At 43.0% G+C, this 25,296-nt stretch overlaps 1 protein-coding gene across 6 annotated transcripts in view; it reads left to right on the top strand.

Annotated features, from left to right (window-relative positions):
• The first annotated feature begins 987 nt into the window (after positions 1-987).
• Positions 988-25,296, top strand: part of PTPN5 (protein tyrosine phosphatase non-receptor type 5) — a 67,103-nt gene continuing 42,794 nt past the window's right edge. For 2 of the 6 annotated variants that reach the window (XM_088525852.1, XM_088525857.1), the window contains exons 1-2: positions 988-1,066; positions 21,775-21,963. The gene's annotated coding sequence lies outside the window, so the exon portion shown is untranslated. Of the gene's footprint in view, positions 1,067-4,936; positions 5,098-21,774; positions 21,964-25,296 lie in introns of those variants that run through there. The other 4 variants (XM_088525853.1, XM_088525855.1, XM_088525856.1 and 1 more) reach the window with 4 other exon arrangements.

Here is a 25,296-nt window from a genome sequence, read left to right on the forward strand (position 1 = left end):
TCGATGAAGATCTTTTCCTCAGGCCTCTTACTTCCGGACCAAAGTCCTGGGTGAGGGAGTGGGTGCTGCATTTTCAGTAATACAAAACGGATCACCTTCAGTGGGCAAACACCTTTCAAGAGGTGAGGAGCCAGCCATGGTTTTGATATCTCAGGCCATGGTCAACAATGCTGCAGGAATGCTCATGTTTTGAGAAGACATCACCTTCCAGCTCCCACCAGGAGCATCTTTGCCCAAACCTGCACTGACAGAAAGGCACGTTTTTCATTTCAGGCAAAGCCAGCAGGTTCGCTTCAAATCTTTACACTGACCCACACACGTGCTCGTGCCCCCTCGTCGCCGTCGGGACGCGGCGCCGAGGTTCTGGCCACATGGGCAACACAAGCAGCGGGAGGAGGCGGCTCTGCGGCGCTCCCGCACTGCTCCCCTTCGCGCTTCCCCTCCGCCGCGGCCCTGCCGGCTCAGGGAGCGGAGCGTGGGCGGCCGCCGCGGCTGCCTGTCAATCACGGCGAGCCGAGAAGGCGAGCGGCGGCGGCGGGGTTGGGCTGCAGCCGCCGCCGGCCTCGCCGCCCTCCCCAGGGCACCTGCGGAGGCGGGGGCGGCACCGCGTAGCCTCCTGCCGCCGGGAGGAGCCGGGAGGCTGCTCCCCTCACCCGCCCCCTCATCACCTACCCCCTTCCCGCGGCTGTTGGGGAGGGGGGGCGCGACGTGGGGCGATGGTCGCCGACAACGGCGGCGGCTCTGTCTCCCCGAGCTGCCGGAGCGTACGCGAGTGTCTGCGGGGGCGTCTGAAGAGCGGAGGCCGCAAGGCACTGAGGGGGGGGGGGAAGAAGGAGGGGGGCAGTTAACGGTCGCTGAGGGGAAGGCGCGAGGCAAGTTGTAACGGTCCTAACGGCCGCGGGAAGGGAGGGAGGGGCCGCGCGCGCGGGGCGGGGCTGCGGCGGGCGGGCGGGCGGGGAGCGGAGGCCCCGCTGCGGCGGGCGGGCGGCGCCGCCGCCTTCGCGCCCCCTCCGCACCTGAGCGCCCGCCGGGACGTTGGCGGAGCTGCGGCGGCCGCGGAGCGCAGGTGAGGCGGGGAGAGCAGGGAAGAGGCTCCCCCTCTGCTCCCCCGGCAGCAGCTGCCCCTGGAGCCCCAGGGAGCTCCGAGAGAGGGCCCCGGGGAGGGGGGCGTGCGCCCAAGGTCGGGCTCTTTGCTGTGGATTCGTTCCTCCTCCTTCTGTAAAACATCCGAGGGAAAAAAAAAAAAAAAGACGACGTTTTCTTTCCGCGGTTGCCCGTGCTGGGCGGGAGCGTGAGCGGAGCCGGGGCTGGCGGGGACCGCTCGGAAATAGGTGAGGTTGGTAGTTAACCTGGTAGCGACCGGGCTGCCTTTAAATATACGCCTATTATATGTCTATATATGTGTACCCTGAGCAGCAGCACTATATATGTGTACCGTGAGCAGCAGCAGCTCTCCGGGTGCCGTGCCCGTGTCCCTGCTAGGCGGCGGTGCGGGCGCCGCGTCGCCAGAGCCGCTGCAGGTGGGGGCCGAGGCTGCGGGCAGGCGGGTTGAGGGTCTGCCCTTATCCGCGGCTTTTATCCAGCAGCTTCGGGTGATTCTTCCTTGTTTAAGGCGGTTACTTGGATGGCTGAAATCCAGCCGGTGCTTGGGTGGGTGAAATTCAAATGTTGGATGGATCTGGAGCTTGTGCTGCTCTTGGCGGAGGTTGTGTTGTACATGAGGGCATGCTGGTTTTTACGTGTGTAATATCTGCAGCAAGCAAGCAAACAAAAAAGCACTTGTTTTTCTGTTGTATGCCTTTGGAGTAGCAGAACGTAGTGCTTTTGCAGCAATTGGCATTGCTTGATATGCTTGTTTTAGAGGTGTACAGCTGAAGACCAGGGCTGTGCTGGTGCTCGGTATTTTCCCACTGAGGTAGAGAAATGTTAGTCTCCTGGTTTGAGTGTGGATGGGACAGACTCCTGAAATGGTGTTTTACATATGCGTATAATGTGCCTCACGGGTTTCTGTAGGTACCTGCAGGAAGGTAAGCACATGTTCACTAGTATAATCCATTTTGCAATAATTGAATATGTATTATTCCTTGTAAGTTCTTGCTGATTTTTACTTCTCACCTAGCATTATCACAACGGTTTATGGTCTCAGGGTTGAGATGTTTGTCGCTCTGCTGCAGGCAGAGCTGCTGGCCGGATGTTCTGCACTTAAAGCTAGAACGAGGGGCGTGGAGTAGTGAGACCAGCACTTTAGTAGCATGTATATAATAAATGCTAGAAGATGCAATAGGAATGCAAACTGAGTGACTGTAATGTGCATCTGTTCGTGTTGATAGTGGTATCAATAGTGATTTGGTACAAAGCAGAACAGCAAGTAAATTCATGCGATGCCTAGCATGGTTTGAAATGGAAGAGCTTGTTTCCACTATGAGATGCAGTCTGTGCTAAAAAAGAATAGGGGTATAAAAAGACAGATCAAGTTATCTTTGAGTATTTATTTTGTTTTCTGGATACCAAAATTACATTATGTGGCATGATGCTTTCTTTATTGTTCCATCTTTATGTCTGGAAAGGCAGATGTTGCAACAGGAATGGCAATCACACTGGTTTGCAGTGCAAGGGTGGGGGGGAAGCTTCTCCTGGCTCTTCTTGCTTCTGTCTAAAAGATCAGACAGTATAGGACTGTAAGTCCCTTAAATAGTCTGAGAAATCCTGTGTTAAAAGCAGGGATTTGTTTTCATGGTATCATTAGCTCTATGTAGGGCTTGTCAGCACAAGGATATGCAGGGAAGTTCAGTTCATTCAGTAAAAGGCTAAAATTAATGCACAAATTAAAGAAAATTTCTGTTTCCTGAATAAAATGAGTTAATTTGTCTACTAGACTATAAAAGAATTCCACTTGCTTGGATGAATCTTGCAGTTAATGAACAAAATTCTTACCAAAAGTCAAGAGATTTTCTTAGGTTTAGCTCGTTAGTTGCTTAGCCAGATCTTTTTCTCTTGTGGGATGTTGAGTCAAAAGACAAAAGAGGCAGCAGAGATTCAAGCCCTAATGGTTTTTGTAAAAGAGGCTTCCCAAGTTGGGATTTTGTCATGTACTCTTCAAAAAGCTGTATCTTCACAAAATTAATGGGAGTTTTGTTATTGCAGGTTCTGCTCGGGTTTGCGGTTATCCTGTGCAGACTAGCAAAGCGTCCCTGATGTGAACCCTAAGCTGATCCTGTGACAGGGCATGGGCTGTCAGTGTAAGTTGACACTTTAGAGAATGTAGTTTTGGCTTTTAGATACAAACACAGCATTTCTACTTTGGAGTATGTCTGAGACTCCTTGCAGACTAAACATTCAAGCGGATGCAAAGCACTGAATAGCTGACTTGTGCTACTGGCGTCTTTTAGCAGAAAAAGGTTGAAGGAGATCCTGATTACTTCCCTCAGGCCCCACTTCGATGTTGTTTTGAGAAATAAGTTCAACATCAAGAAATGCCTTAAAGGGCAGAGGGAAAGAATAGCAAAAAGGAGAGAAAAAAAAAAGACATTTTTCTCTTCCACATGCATAATTATGGAAGGATATGGAAGATCATCATGGAAGCTTAGTCGTCTGTTTCTTCACATCCAACAGGCAGGAACTTGAATACATATAACATACTTGGTACTTTTAGCCCTTTATATGCTACTGCACTGCAAGTGAGTCATGATATTCAGAAAAGGAAAGGATCTTGCAAGTCTCTGGAAAGTAACAGGAAAGCGTTACTTTGTCTGGAAAGCGTTTTATTCCATTGCAGAACTTTGGCACAGTAATTCTTTCAGCTCTGTGTTTTGAGACTTCCCATCCATAAATGGTGAGGAACCCACCTGAGTTGTGATTTCAAGCAACATTTTAAAGAATGAGCATGGCGATAATTTGCACATTACAGGTCAGTTTTGAGCTTATGCTGTAAGGCTCTTGATTTTGACCGTCTAGAGTTTTGGGTCTTTCTCTTGTAGCCCTTCCTTGCTTAGTGCTCTGTTGCACATAACCTAAATCGTGACCTATCCAGGTCAAGAGCAGCCTTGCATAACTCACTTCAGTGGGGCCCACATCCTGGTTTTCAGCTCTGAGGCATACACACAGAGTTTAGAAATTAATAGCGTAATCTTCATGGCTAATTTAAGGTTAAGAGTAGCTGTCTCAAATGATGAGTATTCTAAACAGACTAAATTCTAGCATAAAGGTGTTAGTTTCTGTTTTTCTTCATAATTCCTTATCGTAATTAGTTTGGTTCTGTGTTTTGCTACTGCCCTTACTTGTGTAACACCCAGCTAGTGCAACCCTTTGCATTTCTGCTGCAAGTGATATGTGAATACAAGTGCATGGGTTAGCAGCTCCAGTTTGTGACACACACTTACCCTGAGGTGTAAGCAGTGCAGTTAGGGGGTGGATAGACCATCATCTCCTGTATGTGGTGTCAGATAAATACCTTCAGACTGGTAGTGTCAATCACTGCCTTATAAAAACTCCACTTATACGGTCTTTTTGAAAAGATTCTGGGCTCATATAGCAATCAGTACAAAAATAAAGAATATTAACTGCATGTAATATTTTATTTGTGCAAATTCGTTTAGCATATAGGTATTTACTTCATTGCGTGGTGTGCAAGCTCAGTCCTCTTGGGTGTGCCTGGACATGAACTGGATGCTCAAAGAGGTTTTGAAAGCTACGGTGAAGGCAATTATTGATAGTTGCAAGGCGTGGAGATTGGTTTCCTGCCGATAGGCATTATTGTGTCCCGTGCTGCCAACATGCCATTAACTAGAATAATGGAGACTAAGGTCCATCTGTATGCACCTCTCCACCAAACTACTAAGTTATGACACAGCTAGTTTTAATTACACTGTTTTCTTAAACTGCCAAAAATGTACTTCATATTTCACTAGAATTACTTTACTGTTGACTTTGTCCACAGGTCATGTTTCATTAAAAGTGCTGAGGAGCACCCAGAACTCTGAAGACAGCAGTTTTGTGCAAGATAAGAATGTTCCTTAAAGAAGCTGATGGAGGATAGAGCTCCAGAGTGCCTGGCAGATACTGACAGCATAAGATGACGCCATAGTCTAGACTGAAATTGTAAGTCTAAGAAAGACTAGTTATGCTCCCCTTTACAAGAAGTTATTGCAGCCAAGAAGTTTGATAGTGACCTAGAATCTGCTTTTAGGACCTGTACAAATTTTTTTTTTTTTTTTTTTTCCGAGTCAGTTGCAGTAACATGACTGTGGAGTGACTAGTTTCTCTTTGGTATTCTGTATATGCAGGTGTAAATTGCATCTGTGCTCCCTAGAGGTAGCAGAATGAATTTACCTGGTGAACTTGAGATTGGGAGCTGTCATTTCTGAACTTCTTAATTTCTGGAATTGCTAAGAAAGCTAGGAAATAGATTAAGTTCTGCAGCATTACCAAAACTACTGGTTCTGAAGGAGTCTGCATTTCCACAGCTGTAAGCTCATAAGGTGTTGTTTTGCTGCAGTTTGTCAGCAGTCATGAAAATATGCAAAATATTTCATGTGAAGATGCGTGTACCCTTAGAGTCTTTTCCCACTGAGGCTTTTGCAGTATAGGGAGCTGTCATCAGGGAGCAGTTTACAAGTCAGGAGGCTAGAAAATTAATACTACATATTGCACCTGAAGTACATTACACTATTGTAAGTCTGTATTAAATACGAAAATAACACTATGCTTGGCAAATATAAGACTGATAATTACTATTGGGAAAAATCATATTTTTACTGCAAACTACAAATCCAGTGAATTTAGGTTTTTTCACTTCAAAAAGGGGAAGAATTCTCTCAAGCTTCCGTTTCCTTTCACCTTCATTAAACAGTTCTTGCAAGAAAGAGTAAATGCAGTAAGTAATCTCACCAAGTATGTTTCTATTTATAAGTGAACAGGGATCAAATCCTGTCGTTTGTTTCTGTGACCCTGAGAAATGCAGAAGACTGATAGATTTGTTTGGGAAACAGAGATTATTTACCTACAGAAATGTGCTAACATTAATGCACCGTGCTTCCTTTCCATATGCATGTGCCTTTACCAGAACCAGACACTGAACATGGAGAGGTGCACAACTGTAAGTATTCAGAACAGGCTATTCTGGTAGTTCCCTGTCCTCTCCCCCCCCCCCCCCCCCCCCCAAAAAAAAAAAAAAAAAGTAGGAGTTTTGGTGAAAATCACTATGCATTTTTGATTACTTTTGTAATAAAAAAAAATGCAAATAATATTTTGTCAAGCTCCAAAATGTTTGACACTGGAGTATTTGCACTGAAACATTATAAACAGAAGTCAAGGGAAGTATTTCAACAAGCTGAGCATTAATCTGCAAATTAAAAATATTCTAAAATCATGATTATCCTTTTTCACAAGTTGAAATTGAAATTTAAAAGGTTTTAGAAAATAATGATTCTACTGAAGAGTTTTTTTATGTGTGTATATGATCATACTGTTTCAATTATTTACTGTCTTTCTATATTTCTCTTTAGGTTGTTCCTTTTAACATAACTTATTCAAATTTGTTTCTGACATTCTTAGAAGGAAAAACTTATACTTCTTGAAGGACTCCAAGCTAACAGGGCCGTTTGTATTCATTAATATTAATTCTGTGCATAGTTTCGTTCAATATTACAACTGCAGCATACTTGGGCTACCATTTTAATGTGTAGTTTCTCTCTCTACTGATTTCACCTCGTGGTGGGAAGACTCTGATGAATTTGGAGGATGAATTTATTTGTGTGGAAATATACTTTGTTTGGGGTATATTTGACCTGTTCTGATGTTTCATTTAGTTCATGCCTCAGTTTCCCTTCACTGGTCTTCAGTCACCCAGCAGTCTGACTGGCCAGCAAGTGTTCAATATTGTGGATTTTTAACCACAGTTTTAGAGGAGACAATGCTGTCAAGAAACAGAGATAGACCAGGATCTGCTTTGTGTTGCTCTTAATTTCAGATTTTCTATGGCATTGTCTCTGAAGGCTGTGCTTTTTTCCAAACAGGAATGCAGGTAATACCATGAAAGTCATGCCATTCCTCACAACCAGAAACTTCCTTCTTGAGCAGGTCTTTAGTTTGTGTCTCCTCAGTGCAAGCCTCAAAGGAGTGTTTCGTTTCTCTGAACGGGCTGTTCATCATTCTGTTCTTCTTTACATTATCAGCCCCTTAAACAATTCATACTTCTTACAGCTACAGTAGGAGAAATATTCCCATATCTCTGATTCTCTAGAAGCTGAGTTTGAAGGTGCTTTTCTAAATCCAGAGCATCCATTCATTTCCAGATTGATACCCAAATTTCTCCCTAGTATTGGCCAAGGACGAGCTATCTCATGTGGAAGAAAGTGTCCACATCTCCTGTCCTTAAGAGGTAAGCTCAGGTTTTTAAATCATTTGTCTTCTAGCACATAAACTCGGCACTCTTGCAACCAGACAGCTGTCAGGACAGAAATCTCTACAGGTCCCTGGAAGGCAGTTCCCTCTGCATTCTCTTGCTAATGTCAAACAGCCCAAAAGGAGCTCGAACCAATTCATCTTACATCATTTGAGTTCTAGATGGTGCTATTAGCTGTTTCTCAGTGTCTCAGTTCTTTTGCTTCTCATGTAACTAGTTAGCCTTGCAAGAAAATTTAAGCCTGGAGGCATAGAAATTTAGAGCATGACTTCTATTACCGAATTATCTTGGGCACTGCTTAACACACAAGTCTTTTTCGGAGATTTGGTAACCCTTTAAAACCAACCCTGCTGCATTTGCTGCCTTTAGACGGATCGTTTACCTTGTTTGCAGTATGTAATAGTGGTGGCTTTCCAGTGTCACTAGACTTTGCAGAGATGGAAATCCCATGGATATGGGCTTGACCCATCCCTGTAATCTCTGAAGAAAAGTTTTGCCCTGGTACTGGGGCATATGTGGACTAGTTCTAGGACATTGTGCTGCAAGACCTTAACTAACTCTTGAGGCTGTTAACAGGAATTCTTCTTTTTTAAATTGAAGTTTATTATTGCATATTTAGTTGCTCATATGCAGTCTTATCTATTGAGCCACTTTGAAATGAGATTACATATTTCTTTTTTCCAGAATTTTGCACCCCAGAAGGTGGCAGTCCTGATGCTTTCTGTCCTGAGGATAGACAACCATTTCCTTTCTCCCTACAGAGCGTTGCTGCTCCTCTCCGCTGGGAAAGTGTGTTCTGTTTATAATGCCAGCAGTGGCAGGAGTCACTAAATGGCATCTTGGAGATCGTTAGGAATGTTTTGAAAATATTGGCCTTTTAAAAAGGTGCAGAGAGCTTTTACAAGTACCATTGAATAAAATGAAAATTACCGAAAAATATGCTAAGAAATTTGCACAATGGGGAGAGGGTCTTTGTTTTTAGATGAATCTCTAAGGTGCTATAAATAATAACTATTTTCATTACAGATGACATGCAATCTGTAAAAGCAGGTCATTCCAATTACTAGCTTGTTTCTTCCCTCCAATGCCAAGGGACTTTTGGCAACCAGCAGCATTTCAGACCTCTGTGTAGAGGTGAAAGTTTTATGGATGTAAAAACAAGGGAAAGGTTCCAGTGGAGGATAGCAGGCTTCGGAACCACTTGAAAGGCAGGACTCCTAAAGTTTAGCTGCTCTTAAGCAGCCTTTTTGGGCAAAGAGGAAGGCAGGCAGATGCTTGTCTAATTACAATATTGTATCTTGCAGCCCTGTTCCTGCCTCCCACCAGCTCACCAGGACTGCAGTTTTACTTCATGTGTGCAGAATGAAAACAGTGAATTAATAGTAATGGGATTGGGAAGGAAGTAGCCAAAAGGTTTCTTTTCTGAATGATACCTGGGAGCAGAACAGTCTCTTGAACCTTCTCTGTTCTCCCAGCTGGCATCTGAAAATCACGTTCTCACAAGTACTCCGTTGGTTGTAAGTTGACAGTTGTTGTGTGCAGATGTAGAGACAGCCCCATAGGCTTTTCCACAGAATCCCACCAGAGATTTATCTTAGAACTTTGCTGGTTATCACCCAAAAGTTGGGTAGCCTGATTTCCCCGCATATATTCCATGTGTTCTCAGTAGTTCATTAGATTTTTGTATGTCTGAATGCAGCTCATGCAACTGAAACTCATGCTATGCAAAATACAGGCTTACCGTCCAGTAAAAAAATAACAGTTGAGCTCCTGTAGGCCTGTTAATGGCAGTAATAGTCCTTAGAGGCTTGAGGTTTCATTTTTCTCCACTCTTGCAAGATTTATGTCACATTGTCTAGGTCAGGAGATTTGTAAGCAAGTTAGGCCCTCTGCGAAAGTATTTCTTTTGCCAAAGATGATACTTAAGCTGTACTCTTATCTCTTAAACCTATGCTGCCTTTGAATTTGCTGTAAACTTACAGAATTATACTTGCCTGCTTGATTTTTTTTTTCCTTTCTTTTTTTTTTTTTTTTTAACACGCAGGTGAATAAAACATATTTATTTTTTCTAGCATCATCTGGACAATCTGTTTTTCTGTGGAGCAGTACATTTTTCTGATGGTTTTGCAGAGCAAGTTTTCCTGTTTCAGTAGGAGTGCATTTTACTAGCCTGGGGCTTGGGTTTCTCTGTTTCCTGTAGGATTGGAGTTTCTCTCTTGTTGGTATAAATCACTGACACCATTCCATTACGCTGACCAAGCAGTTTGCTCCTTAATTTTGAGAATAGCAAGCCAGAGCGGTGAAATAATTTTAGCTAATTAATTAAATAAAAGCACTTGTTTCAGTGCTTTCCTAAACATGGAAATCGGAGCCTGCAAACATTCATAAGATGAAATGTTGGCACACACAGGATCATTTTTGTGGAACTGCAGATGTGACTATTTTGTTGTGAAACTGCTGGGAGCTTTGTGAATTGCTGTAACAAATCCTGTGACTGAAAAGTGTGTAATGGCTGTTTTATTCTGCCAGTCATTGTCCCAGCGTTTGCAAGCCCAGTTAGAATGGCCACCTAATTATAGCAGTTAACTTCTTTTTTTCTAAATTAGAGAGGAGGACTTCCTTGCCTACCTTCATGATACCTAACTTGTGCTGACATATGTGAGGAGATGAGTGCCTCGATGCTGTGGTTATTTTAGTCCATTATTTATCATTTCAAAGCCCTTGAGTGCTGGTTGTGGTAGTTTCTTACCAGCATGTGTGAGTACTTCATGCTAAGTAACTGTTAATGGTCTGTTCCTCTCGGTTGTGGCTCTAATGTTACATAAAGGTCTCTATTTATTTATTTATTTTTTTAACCTGAAAAAACAATTGTGCTGGTGGTAAGAGGCTGATTCAGGCATGGTGCTGGCTCCTTCTTTTGGACCGAGGAGGCTACTACCTGTACATTCAGCATTTGGGGGGAGGTTCACTTTGTTTGGCAAGCGTGCTTAAAAGTCAGGTCTTGCTAACAGTCTTTGGCTTTACTGTGTTTTGTCATAGGCTATTGGTATGGATTTGTCCGAGATCCTGGGTTTTGTAAAGCTGTGCTTGTGAGAATAGTGAAGGCATTGGGGAGAGGAGGCAGACCAGAGCTAGCTGGAGGTGTCCGCTGTCTGTTGGATATTTGCTCTACCAAAGCACCCCAATTAATCCTGACATTGCTGGTTCTGAACAAAACTTGAAATCAGGAGCAGATGTCCAAGGTGATATGCTGTCCTTGGAATGGAATGTTTCCCAGTTGGAATAGAGAGTTTCTTAGCTGTGCTGCCTTTTCTTACTTTACCTTTGTCTAGCTGGTACCACTCTGTGCTGCTCTTTGCATAGCTCTCATTCTTTCCATTTGTCTGTCATCTTGCCAGCCCAAATAGATGGCTAGAAGAGATGCCATCTGTCTCATAAAGAGCCCAGTAAGCTTCTGCTACCAATACAATCATCCAAGCAAGCACAAACTGCCCTTTTATCCATCACATCCTCTCAGATGAACAGCTTCTGTTTGATGTTGTCCAGATATGAAAGAGGCAGAGCTGTTCTGTAAGCTTTGAAATCGCCTACATTGGTAATTTCTGAAAACTGTGTGATAGGTTGTCCATAAATCCAGTGAACAGCCTAGCAGGAAGAAGCTGGTTTAGTGTAAAACTAGTGGCAACTGAGTGCATCAGCAGAAACAAGTTGCTAGCTCAAAATGTATGAGTAATAATGAGAAAGAAATTCAGACCTCAGGGAAGCTAGTTACTTGTGTGAGTTAAGGTAAATCTGGGAGTCTCAGTATGTGCCCACCTGAAAATGACATACTCCCCACTACCTGGGGATGATATATAAATAACTGGAGCCAGGGAAGCTGTACAGAAATTACTGCGTGAGACTGCTTCCAATACTTTTGCACTTTCTTCCCACTATTTAGCAGCATTGCTTTAACACAGTAAGTGATGAGCCATCTAACATGACTTTGTGAAAGATATGTGGTTGCATGGTTTCTGAGTTGAGGAGTAGCTGCTCTGAGGTAGAATCCTGTGGTTCTTGTTTCTGTAGTCCTTTTACTGTAATGCCTGTAGTTTGTATTTTTGCTTAAGCAAAGTATTCAGTGGGTTTAGAAGGCCCAAGAATTTCTAGCAATGACAATTTTTTGCATGTTGATATCAAAGTCTTCTAGTTCATAATATTTCTTACAGCCCCAAATACCATTAACAGTATTAGTAACTTGTAGCCCTTGCTTAGTTTTGGACAAAAATACAGTTTTCAAGGCCTGTGGAAGTGTTTGTAGTTAACTTTGATTTCATGGCATGCACTGTCTTTGGGATCAAGTTTATTACCGCCTAGAATATTATTAGCCACTAATAGATCAGCTGTTGAGATTTCATTAGAATAAATAGTGGGGGGGAACATAATGCCTTTTTAATAAGGGGTTTTGTTATGGATGGAAATGAACTGATGGTCACAGCTACAGAATGTGTGAATAGAACCGTTTTTGGTTTTTTGTTCCTTTCGGCAACTGAAAGCTGTGACTGTTGTGCACTTCAGTTCTGAGAATACAGCTGGTACTTGGAATTAACTTGAAACCAATATTGGGCCTGAAAACTGGTGCATTAATCCATCAAACTGTTTCTAGCCCAGTTCCTGAAGTATGAACGTTGGCATTGCATGGACTTGCCTGTGACTGACAGCTTTCCTTCAGTTGCTGCTTCGTAAGCCACCACACTAGGGATCAGGATAAAGATCAGTAGAAAATCCCACTATCCTTTCAGGCCAGATAAAGTCTTCCTTGCACATCATAGTGATTTACATGATAATTTTTTTTTATCCCACTGAAGTGTGTGTTCTGTTGTTCAAGAAATGGTTTCAGACCTTAGAGGAGTGTAAATTTTAAGCTTTTCTGATGTGCTAATCTCTTATGTGTCATTTTTGAAGCTGTTAATTGATGAAAATTCTGAGTGCTTAATTTTATTTGAGGATTTCTAAGCCTTTTGCTGGCACCCTGTTAGTGACATTGGTGGATATTAGTGTTTTTTTGGTTTTATGTTTTATTTGTTTGTGTTTATTGTTCCTTTTGAAGCAAGGGGATTGGAAGGCCAAGTTTTTTCTCTCCCGCATCTTTTCAGTGCAAGGTACCATGAAAAGCAAGGGCTAGAAGGGATAAGACAGCAATTAGTTCTCATCCCCTTCTACATCCACCAGTGGAGCCAGACACTCGTGTTTGAGCACTATGGTGCTAAAGCAGAGTCCCACTCCCCTTTGCATGAGGTATTTCCTTAAAGAAGGGGCCTTATGTAAGCAGCTTTGCCGACCTGTGTTTCTGTGTATGTGCAGGCTCCTTCCATGGGTGTGTTAACTGTTGCACAGAAAAGAAGACAGAAATCAAGTTGGTGCTAGAACTGGAAAGACTAAGCACTCTCTTTAGTTTTATCCCAGTCTTTATACCCAAGCAGGGCTTGGAATCTTTGCTCAGCTTGGCCTAAGGCAAGCTCAGAAGTTACTCCAAAATTAAACTTAATTCTTCTTCATGCTTTAGCTGATAGACAAAACAAGGTCAGTTTGCATCAGCAGGGGTTTGTGAGTTGTAAAATTTCAAGGTTCACCCATGCTTCCTGTTTGAAAAGATCCTGATACTCTCTTCTCAGCAGCAAAAGCCACTGCTCTGTGTTGTCATGGCTTGAAGTTGTCCAGCGTGAAGCAACCAGTGTTACCAGCAGCCTTGTTGGCTTTGAGCGTGATGTCTGTGTGTTCCCTGGGGAACTCGGGGGTTTCCAAGGCTGCAGCAGCAGTAGGCGTCGTGGAGTAACCAGTACTGCTCCCCTCAGTGATCAGTGGGGTAACTGCACTGTTAGCATTGGGCAGATGCTGTTTGATGCTATAGTGGAAGCAAGCAAATGTCTAGAGCATTGCTGCTGTCTGATGAAAGCGTCTGTTAAGATCAGCTTGCCAAGCTAATAAACTCAGCCTGTTGGCAAAAGTGGGGGGGATTTATTCTAAAAAGGTCAGGCTCACCACACTTTCTGCTGGGAGGATATCACTGAGGTAATGGGAATGAAAAGATATCCAGCAAGATATCAGGGTAACTGAGGGCCTCAATGCCTGGAGCTCAGGGCACCAAAGGATAGATGCATTCAGCAGCTAGCTGAATCTTGGTGCTGAGGTCACAAACTGGCCTTAACTTTGATCTTATTGACTTTATTTTTGACTTCACTGGCACAACTTTGGCACTAAAACCACTTAATGCAGTTTCAGATGCCTTAAGTGCCTCAGTCTGTTCCTTCTGCTCTCATAATGCTGCTTCCCATCTCTGGGAAGCTTCCCAGCTACTTCCCAGTAGCTTCCCAGCTACTGCAATCCCATTTCTGGTAACTAGAAGGCAGGTAAGTGCTCTCTGCTCTCCCTGATGTGGTTGGCTGCTGAATGAGCTCCAAACTAGGTACTATACATCTTTCAATTGAGGGGAGAGGGGGGGAAAAAAAGAAAAGGCAATGGCAAGACACAGTGCAGTATGCCACATACAAACATCAAGGGAAGAGCAAATCTCCATCCAATGTAAAGTATATTTAGTGAATAAGTCATTTGTATGGTATGCAGCGTATATTACATAAAGTTTGGGAGTTTATAGTGCTTATCTGCCTAACCTTAGGCACTAGCTGCCCTGGGATGGAAGCAGGATCAAGCTCTCTAAAGCAGCAGATCAAGTACAGCAGATCTTGGAAGTAACTGGGTGCTTTAACTCCCTTCATTTTAAATAGATGTTCAGGCACTGGAAATCCCTCATCCTTTGGAGATCCTTGTCACCTTAACTGCGATTAGAATTAAGGGCATTTTTCGCCTCCATGGTTCAGACTTAAGTGACTGCCAAAGTATTATCTCATTTTGAATCGTGAAAGTTATGCCTTTTTTGTCTTTGTTCTTTTTGTATAAAAATGTGAAATCACAACTACACTGATTTAAACACTTACTGAATTTTTTTATTTATTTATATTTTTCCCTCCTCTGGAGCAAAAGCTTGTATATCACATTTCAGTAAGTTTCAGGACTGTTGGCTAAAGTATAATTAGGGATTTATAATACAAATGCTGACACAACCTTAACTATCCTGTTGCAGATGTGATAATAAAAGGCTCTCAAGGGTGCAGTATGCTCCTTGGTGGATTAGCGTCCTGGAAGTTTAATGACAGTTTTCAAATCGTCATCCTATTTTGCTTTTTAGTCTACCTCTTGCTACTATACTAAGGAATTTTGGTAATGTGAGATTCTGGTTTACTATATATTTTACTTTCATCCCTGTTAAAGAGCTCAGTCCTGTCTAAAACACAGCAGAAGTTGTGAGTGGGTCAGCTGGAGACATCCTGGAGATAAGGTACAACGGCAGATAGTTTTGTTTGGCTGCTTAGTGCCCAGTGGGTCTTCTAGAAATTCAGTAGGAAGTTCCTGCCCAGCCCTCGGTAACCTCACAAATTCCTCTCTCATCTGTTGGTGAAATTCACTTGACTTCAGAAAAGTCATCCAAGATCTATGCGCAGTCCCAGGTAGATTTCTGCCTGGTGTCTTTATGGAGGTAGAGATTATATTATGCTTCAAAATTTGCTTGGTTCTTAGTATGTTTGGAGGTTTTTTGTTGTTGTCAATTTATTTATTGTGTGCAGTAAATATATGTAAATCATTTAATGTACATGTGTTGGTAAACACATTGGTTCTGGAACAGCTATTCTTAAAGTTCTCACAACGTGGGTACAGCTTGTATCTGTAGGCCAGTTCTTAAATGCTTATTATTTCTTGAGAGGTCTGATAGTACAAGCCAAATAGGTTGGTGAAGAGTTTCCTCCCCCCTCTCCCCCCCCCCCCGAATTAATTAGCTAAAATGTCATATTTTTAAAAAATCAGTGTTTATCTAGCTAACATATAGAACCTTTAAAAGTATCCAGCCCTAAAAATTACTATTGTGTATTTTTTTTGTGTAAGGGAAGGTGTTGGTTGCCAAGCACTTTGTGAAAATATAGTCACTTCATTTAAATTCCTAAAGAAATGTTATTTTTCATTTCAAACTTACTGTTTGTCTTTTTTTTTTTTTTTTTTTTTTAAGAGATTAAATAGATAATGAATCATGGGCTCTGTTTAAATGGTTAGCACTGTCCCTTTACAAGCTTTCTTATAGATTCAAAATATTGCTTTCCACCATGAAAGTAACTTGCTTCTGTAATTTGAATCTCATCCAAGACCAAAGTTTTAGTGTTGACATATCTTCTGTGCAGTCTACTGCAACTTGTCTGCCTTATGATATACTTTTGGTTTTATATTCCCCAAATGCTGGGGGCCATGAAAATCTTGGCTACCTGTACTCATGACCTTTGTTAGTATGGTGTTGCTTGCAACCTGGTCAAACTATTTTGATAGGAACTCCAATTGAGGGATCATGAACACACTCTAATGGCTAAATAGTCTTCAGAAAGGTATTTAACATGAGAATGAAAAAAAAAATCACTCTAAAATAGGCTTCTGTGACATCCATTTTAGTGGATGAAGACTGTGCTCTGAGCTTGCCAGATCATCTTGATTTCACCCCATCTCTTGTGGCCGAGAGGCAAAGGAACAGCAAGGGACTTCTCAGCTCCTTTTTATAGCTGGTCCTTGTAAAGTATAAAACTCTGAGTAAGTTAGGGTCTGCAGGTGAACACAGTTGTCAGTGAAGAAACTTGTACGATTCGTTCAAAGCTTGACTGATATGGGGAGGTTTTTGTTTGCTTGTGAAGTCCCCACGCCAAAGAGTTTGGCTGTTGCAAGAGTTTCATAGTGATGTTAACTTAAGCCGTTCAGAAGGGGTGATTCTATATGTCTCCACGTTTCACCAATGATTTGCGTGCTGAATTCATCACTTGTATTGATACACTGGCATTTCTGCTGTTTGCTGCTTGTGGCCTGTGCTCTGGCTTCCTCATGAGCAGACAAAGGTTTCTCTGCCCGAACCAGCTTGGCATTTTGTGAGCAGGGCTGCACTGTTTTGCTTGAGAGTCATCTGGGTGGGAAGGGATGTTATATCACTTAAATCTGGCAGGTAGCTTAGGGGACGAGGGAAAGGGGAAACTAAAGCTGTGCAGGGGTGGGAATGCAGACCTTGGTGGCATTAGTATGTGGTGGCAGGGGGCTGTGCAAACAGTTCTTCTGTCACATCAATATTAATACCTTGACAGAGCTACAGTGGGTGTCCCCAGGGACAGTGCTGACACGCCAAAGGTGCTGCCTTCTCTTCACCATCTTGGAAAGACAGCTTTGAGACATGTGTGGATGCTGGTGGGGTGAGGTGGAGTAAAAGGTGTGCAGCTCTGTGGATGTGGTGTTCTTAATATCCCTCCTAAGAGTCTTAGGCGGAAGAATATAGTTTTGTTGTTGCTTGCCCTTTGCTGCTGCTTTTTCGTGAAATCCAGTGAGAGGGAATTGCCCTTCCTGCCCAGACACTCAGAGCCGAGGAAGATGTAATGACCACTTGCAGTGGCTGGCTCTGTAGCAAGTTTTTTGTCTGTTGTGTGGGTGGCTGAGGTTTCATCAGAGCAGAGAATTTCATTTCCACGTCTCACTGAGGTTGGATTTTTGCAGCAGTGTAACTGTGCATACCTTGCAGAAGCTGCAGGAGAGCAGAGCTGATTTGTGTTGAGACAGATCTCCCACATGACTGTGAAAACAAGTGCACAAATTCTGAGGAGCTGGGTGTAAATCTGAAGTAACTGTCATGGAGATTGATGTTCTCTCTAGGAGTTAATCTAGATTTACATCAGGGTAACTGTGACCAGAATCTCTCAGGATTCATCTTTGCTAGACTTCAGTAGCTCACTAAATTAATTGCTAATTAACTTGAGATGGTTGATTATTGTGGATGCTTCCCACATATTTCTTCCTTCTTACCATCACAGGATTTAAAGGCAGAGCTCCACAAGACTGGGCCTGGTCCTACCTAATCTGAACCTGTGTGTGTCAAAAGCCATTCCTTTCTGCCAAGGGAGGTGTGGGGACTGGCAGGGGGCATGGTAGCAGGCCCAGCATGTGGGACTGAGCACTGCCCAGGCTCCCATCGGAACCAGGGGTGTGAGGTCTATCTACAACATCTAGCTGCTCCTCAGGCAGTGGCTTCTCACAAACAGCACAGCTAAGATAAGGAAATAGTCGTAGTAGATTTAAGGAGCTCTAAAACCTCAGGGCAGAGCAGGGAGTAGTCCTGCCCATGCATCTGACCCTGTGCTCTAGCAACCCCTCCTAGTCGTTTCTGGTTCTCCCTGTTCAGCTTAGAGTACAAATCCTTGGCTAAATCTGTCCTCTAACCCCATATGGACTTTGAGTGTCTTTCTCCCTCTGTATCTGACTATTTTTTGCCCTCCTAGCAGTTGTGCTGGCCCACCTGGCATACTCAGCAGATGTTGTGCCAAAGCACTGCAGTTCTCAGGAATGCAAACTTTTGTGTGCCTTGGATAGAGAGCAGCAGAGGCAAAGCTGCCCAGGTGATAAAAACACTGATCTATGTTGTATATTCTGAACTGTTAAAATGGGCTGCCAGAAGGATGAGGTCCATGTGACCCTGCCTGGTGTCCTGTTGTAGTTTAGGCAAGGCTGCTTTAAGATCTCCTTACTTGAAACTGAAATTCAAGTTCTGCCTTCATTTTGGCTAAAGCTGCAGAAGAGGTGGCTATTTAAAGCAAACAGGCGGAGAACTCTGCGCTTAGGAGATGCAGAAGGAACTGCATTTGGGTTGACAACAAAAACCAAACTAACCTTCTATTCAGTAGAAGCTCCTTATTCTGAGCGATGTTGCTAATAAACATTTAATTAGATCCCACCAAAAACATCCATAAGCAGCCTAATGCTACTTGTTCTTGCAGACTTGCTTAACAGCATTCTGGACCTTGGGCTTCCCTTTGCCCCTAGCTGTTTCCTAACAGCTGGTGGTTTGAATTGCCAAGACATGGTTGTACTGACTGATGAACAGGCAACGAAGATATGAAAATACAGTAAGCTGGTGATCATCCTTCTTGCCTGTAAAAGAAAGTAAAGGCAGTGTGCCAAGCAAATATGCGCATTAGATGACTAACAGAGCTCCTACACTGTCAGTGTAGGCAGGGAATATGCAATGCAGCCACATATGTGTCTCAGAACCATACTGAGTGCTTTTTATTCTTAATGTTTGGTTTTGTTTTTAAATAGGAGTTCAGATCCTTGAGCAGGATGTTTATCTCTATGCACAGAAAACAATGTTGGTCATAGTTTTTAATATACGAACAGGTTCTTAAAACCACCAGCTGATATATCTATTGCAAGTGACATCAGAATTTCAAGCAATTGCTCTAAGTGTTGATTAGGAAAGCCTTGTGCATCATATATAATGATGTGAGCTTTCCATTAATTACTTATTCAGTGGAATAACCTTTTTGTTTCTCCAGTGCGGGTGTTGGGGGAGATTTTCGTGCGTCGTGCGTAACTGCCTTCCCTGAGGTTTGATCTCTCTGATAAAATGGGTGTGAGGTGCCGACAGAGCTAAGCACACTGTAAGGAAGGAGCTGAATGCCATTTATGACTCGCTCAGTCTTAGTGCTCCAATACCCATGCAGACACTGCTGAGCTAAATGCCCAGGGAGGCACAGTTCCATATGTCATTCCAACTAGCAGTAAGTATCCATTGAAGGCGTTCCCCTTTTCTGTGCTGCAACCACAACTAATCCACTCCCCCAAAAGAAGTCATCCATCAATTCAAGGAGGGCTGCTGCTGCACACATAGGTGGATGTGATGCAGAGGAGGAGAGGGAGCAGGATGAAACCTGCCTTTTGCTGCAGCATAAGGTTAGGTTGGCTTAGCTGCAGCATGATGTAACCTTCAGTGTCGGCTGTTTGGGTGGCAGTGCTGTTTAAATCTTTCTAGAACTACCTAGGACCCACTGAACCAAGAACTCTGTGTGCAAAGGTGGGAGACAGCCTCTTTTTCTGAGTCTTTAGAAATGTGGACACTGGAAATGAAAGACCAAATCCCAACCCCCCAAGTTCCAGCTCTGTGATGTGACAGAAGTGGTCAAATAATTGAGAGATCTTAGTTTGTTCCAAGGTCTAGAACTTCTCCAAGCTCATGACACCTTCGATGGCTCATCCCACAAGGATTTCTCCTTCAGAGAGCAGAATTCCACTATTGATAGGGAAACAGAGGGCTGTCGGACAATGGTGGAGCCTGTCAAGATCCCTTTAGGACTGAGTACTTTCCGTGTAATGACAAATGGGCTTCTGTGAGTTCAAGATCAATAAGCAGTAAAGCTAGTTTTCTGTCACAGAAATTGGGACCAATCCATATTACACTGGCTAATAAACAGTTAATTCCTCTGTCCCCATTTGATAAACCTATTGATTCTTACCTGGCCTCTTGGAAAGTTGTGGTCTCATACCAATTCCTATATTTGTACCAGCAAAAAATTGTTAATCTGCAAACCAGAAGTTAGAGGGAGTTGTGGAATGGTTGCAATGAGAATCCATGAGTATTCTGCATTTATATATGTATTAATGTATGGGTGTGTATAAACAAATGCACATATTGGTCTATTTTGCAGCCCTGCCAGTGCCAGACTGCATAGCCAAATGATCATATATATATATATTTATTTATACACACATATATATTTATATATATTTTGCTTGTGTTTGGGCAGACCGTGCCAATGTTTCCCATGGAAAAACAGCCTCGTAGCTGTAAAAATGTGGGATTTTGCTGGTAATGAGTACAGGATAGAGTCACTCCTGCTTCCATGAAGTACTCTGCTCAGGAGTTGCTACCAGAAGTTTTGCACTTGCTTGTGACTTCTCGCTGACACATCATTTGCGGGCTTCTCACAGAGCAAAATGAAGTACCTTGAATTCTTCTCTAACATGTAGCTTGATTTTGCTGGCACTTAGGCACATGGCTAAGTGCTCTTGTGACTAATCTAGGTCCTCGTGTCCACGTGACGAAGGACGAAGGACCTGGTTGTGCAGCTGCGTTGCCTCTCTTGTTTAAGGTGACTGGCAGTAAAAATTATTCTGCCTTCAAGGTTTTCCTCATAGTCACGGGCATAGCAGTAATGATTCAGTATGTTTCATTTACATCTACTAAATCGGAATATTGTTTTCACATCAGTCTTGCACTGATGATGACTGCAAGATAAAAGGCATTGGGGAATCAGGCTGTGTGCGTTTTCAGAGTTGGGAATGATGCCTAATTATTCTCGCTTTTGTGATACTTCCTTCTGAGGAATCGCATGTTCCGAGATGGACAGAAAGATGGGAATATTTTAGGCAGGGGAATTGCAAATGGGCTTACTTCCTTAAGCAGTTGAAAATAACAAGTTTGCCTAAGTTATGTGGTAGGGAAAAAGACACAGCAGAGGAAAAGTATCTGACTTGAGAGGCAGTGCAGAGTAAGGGGCCAAGTGTGGAGTCTGGTGAGGCACCTGCACTGAAGGCCAACTCAAACAGTTGCAGGTAGCTTAGGGAGAGGGAACCCTTTCTTTCCGGGAGCTACACGTACAGGTCATGTGCCTGCGACTTCAGGCATTACTTCTCCTTTGCAGGGCCTCTTTGGAAAAGCTGTGATGTCAAGCTCCTTGCACAGCTGTGCATGTAAAGCTCATTTATAGCAACCTTTGTATATTGTGGTGAACTGCCAATGCCACGGGAGCCCAAGAACAGCAACTGGGACTACTTTTGCTGTTACTCTCAACAGCCCAGTGTTTAAAAACTCGGATACATTGATCAAGTGCCACATGGTTGTGTCAGCTGAACTGCAGTAACCACCTGTACACACCCTTAATCTGCTTCAGTAAAAACGCTCGCCGTTTTCTGCTTGAATTTAAGCAAGGGTGACTCTGTTTGCAGTGGTCTAGGAGGCTGCCCAGTCAACTGCACTAATGCTTAACTGGAGTAGTAGCTTTCGGCATGGGGGCAGCCTGCTCGGGAGAGCTGACCCCTTGGTGTCAGGCCAGGTAGTGCAAGAAGAGCAGTGGGGTCTGCAAAATCATTGAAGTCCTCCTGTGTTTGGTTGTGTACAGACACACATGTGGCTGCTTTGGAGTGAAAGGGTCTGGTGGAGGGACATTTTTTCTTTGCTTTTATGAGACTTGACTTCCTGCCTTTTGTTTTTACTTAGGTTTCAACACTTGCTTAAGGAAAGTGTCCCCTTTTTCATTCCCTTCTCCCCATTTCAGCTGGCTTCTACTTGACCTAAAAATCATGTGTTTATGCATATAGCCTGCAGGTTGTTCATCAAAAAGTTCTTTAATTCAGCAGTGAAACAGATTTACTTTTTATATGTGGGCAGTACAAAGGGAAGTTTTTCAAACTGAGTTTTGTTTTTATTGCAGAGTAAGGCGTGGGTAGTTCTGCCTGGCAGAAAAGCTTGCCCTGGGAAGACCTGATGTGGGAGGGGAGAAAGAAAAGACCGACAATCATTTGTCGTGTGACATCAAGATGGAATCGCTCCAACAAAAAACCGCACTGAAGCTTTCCAGCCGGATGTGAGCTGAAGGTCATGCACTTGCCTTAGTGTTAATGTAAGAGTGTCAGCATGGAAGTAGCATGTCTGTAAAGCAGTGGGAAAGAAGAAAGGCCGCTTGCATGGGGTCTGCAGGGCACACACTTGCTGGAAAGGTGCCTTGGCGTGGCCTGTGGTGAGATGCCTGTGTGGACGGGTTGGGCTCTGAAGACAAGGACAATCAGGAAGTATTAATGAGGGGAGTCTGAGTGAAGGCTCAGGAGATGGTTTATGAATTGCAAATCAGGGTGTTTAAAGTAGACCAAGGATGTCTGCTGCAGTCAATACTTGAAGCAGGGTTATTATCCAGGCATTCTCGTGGAACCGTAGACTGACCTTGGCTGCAAGCCTGGCTATGCAAACAGTTTAATTCTCCTCACTTGTCATTAACACCCTGATGAACTCCAATGTGCAGAAAATGCTGTCTTAACTGTGGCCAAAGGTTTCCAGTGTTTTAAAGCCAAAGCTGAGCAATTGGTAAAACATGCAAAGATAATATCAGTTTCATTGCAGGACATGTGAACTGATGGCAAACTGCTAATGCTTTGCCTGGTTTGGGGTAAGTTGGAGGGCAGATACTGAACCAGGGTTTGTTTCCCAAGGCAGAACAGTGCCTTGGAAACTGTTGCAAGCTGTTGGTATTGGTCAGGCAGGGAGGGTGGGTGAACCATGAAATAATAGACTAGATTAGAAGCTGTCCTTTTAAGTCACCAAAAGGACATCTGTTTTGCAGAACTGTCTCATGATAGGTTTTGCATGTGCTTGCATCCAACATACTTTCAAGCAGAAGGTATGCAAGCAAAAATCAATAGGTTGGTGATTTCAAAGCTAGAAAAACTTTTGCTATCTGTGTGGCCTCGCTGTTAATTGCTGTGATGCAGGCGGAAAATAAAATGTAAATCAGGGTCACAGTCATGGAGATCGGCAAAATGAAACGTTATTTTAGGAGTTTACACTTAGGTTAGGTGAAGAGTTTTAAAGTTAAGATCTTTCAGCAAGAGCTTTGTAAAAGCAAGTTTATTTTGCTGAATGAACACAAACTAAACGTCATATAAAATGAAACTGCTGAAAATGTAATTATATCCCTAAACAGCAACTGAGAGTCAGAGAGAGGATGAAAATCATGCAGCTTTCAGTGCAAAGGTATCAGGTTTGCACCTACAGGGACCCAGATTTCAACAGAGAGTTAAACTAAAAGTCAGTCTGTTGCCTTTTTGACAAATATCAGTTTGGTAAATTGTTGTGTACAAGTTTTCAGTTTTACTGTCCTTATTTCTTCAGTACAAGTTTTTTTTTTTCAGGATTATATGGGGAAGTTTGCCTTCAAGGAACTTAAGGAGTGTATGGGCTATCTGCAGCATACGAGAGTGTAATCTTTGTTTGCTGTGTGCTAGACTGTAATTCTTGATTCAATTGGTAATGCATTTCCCAAATAACCCTCATGATCTTGGGGAGATCTCTTGCCTAAGACTGCAGAGGTGAGGAAGGAAGCGTCAGGCTGGCCCTGTATAATTTCTACTGATTCTGTTCTAGAGGTAAATTGCAGGAATATACAGTCTGTGGAAAGAGTGCTGTTCTGGGAATACAGTGAAAGGAAGAGGAGATATTTTTGTTGCTCGGTGACTTGACAAATATAAGTTTAGAGGCCGTTCTCTTAAAACGGAGCTTTTATTATGTGGATGTTTCATGATTTCATTGTAGTATTTATAAACAGTAGTCAGCACTTGTAATGAACGCTTGATTCAGCAAGAGCTTTGTGCTTGCATAATGTTTGTATAATAACATCAGCAGAGTTTGGCTAGCCATATGCTTGCATATGGAGAGCAAACAGAATCCTGAAAAAGCCACTCCAACTTCACGTGAATTAAATAACCCGTTCTAATGTATGGCTGGTTTTCTTCTGGTCCTGTTACAATTCATGGAGAAGTGGCACTAACAGCACACTAAATAATAGTGAGGAGAATATCAACTGCAGCAGTGTTGAGGAAGAAGTATAACCATGGTTGTCAAGTTTCACTTTGGCCAGTGGGTAAATACGTGGGTAATGCGCATTTACCATGTGTTACGTGGGTCAATACCCATAGCAAAATTTTGCCTTTGTCAGTATCTTAAAGCTGAAGCAATGACTTGAAAGGCAGTATTTGGAAGACATTTTGTGTAGTATGTTTTTATGAAGGGCTGGATAGGTTGCCAGGCATATATATATAAATATATATGTATTTTTTTTTAATTCTTTCCATACTTAGTCTTCACTCAAGTTTGATGGGTAGCAAGTGAATTGACTTGACTGTCTTGGTTCTTTCTGTCCTGTATAGCAAATGGTTTTCTTGTCTCATACCAGAAGTACAGCTTTGAATAAGTGATATTTGCAAGCTCCAGAGAATTAACACCTGTTAAGACTGTTGCTCCTTCTGCCAATTTCCATCAGCCCAGCATAACAGCAGCAGTAGTAAGGGTAACTTTTTGTCTGACACCAAAAGTATTCTTCTGTGAATCCTACTTCTGCAAGCTGGGATTTCCAGAGACACGTAAAGAAACCAGTTACTTTTTTTCCATGTAGTTCCAATGGAAGTTGGAACCCTTTGAGTCATCCTGCGTGAAGACATAGGTGAATCCATTTGTTAAGATGTCCTGGGTGTTTCTATCACTGCATGACTCTCTTTCTAGGTCACAGTGCAGAGATGTCAGTTTATCATGTCACAGTAACCCTGTGAAGAGAACAAGAAACAGGATAGGAGATAGGAAAGGTGAGTGAGCAACTTGAATAAGCTGCTCTGAGTAACACCTCTGGGGAGGACTGTGATGCTGCCTGGCAATGCTTGCAGTTTGATGCTGGTAGAGTTCAGCAGCTTCTCCTGTTGTGTTATGATGCAGAGAATCTGGTGATCTTCAATTTAATAGTCCGAGTAACAAAATGTGGTATGTAGATGGATTGGTCTAGCACCAGCAAAGCTCCGGCTCATGATCTAAAGTCAACAGCAACACTATCTGAACTGCTCTGCTGTTGCTTCCCCAGCATCCTTCCTATATTTCCATGAGGGTATCTGTTAGCCTTCAAGAGCTTTCTGCTCTGCCTCTGTCTTTTCCAGGCACCCTTTGCTTCTGGTTCCAATGGTGGTACAGGTTTTTGTGTTGTTGTGTTTTTTCATCAATTTGAAAATAAAATTTAAAAAAAAAAAGATCAAGCTGCCTTTTCATTTGATTAATGTTATGTTATGGCTGCAGTGGGGAGAAAAAAATCTTCTGCAAAAGGGTTCCAGCATCAGGAGGATGAGGGTTCTGTCTAGTTGGTCTGAGGATTTTGAACATGTTCCTACACACTTTGAAAATCTGGCCTTTTGGTTTTGTAAAT

The sequence above is a fragment of the Tinamus guttatus genome, unplaced genomic scaffold (genome assembly GCF_059628265.1).
Source record: "Tinamus guttatus ecotype Peru unplaced genomic scaffold, ASM5962826v1 Tinamus_guttatus_pri_ptg000240l, whole genome shotgun sequence".
NCBI classification, from domain to species: domain Eukaryota; kingdom Metazoa; phylum Chordata; class Aves; order Tinamiformes; family Tinamidae; genus Tinamus; species Tinamus guttatus.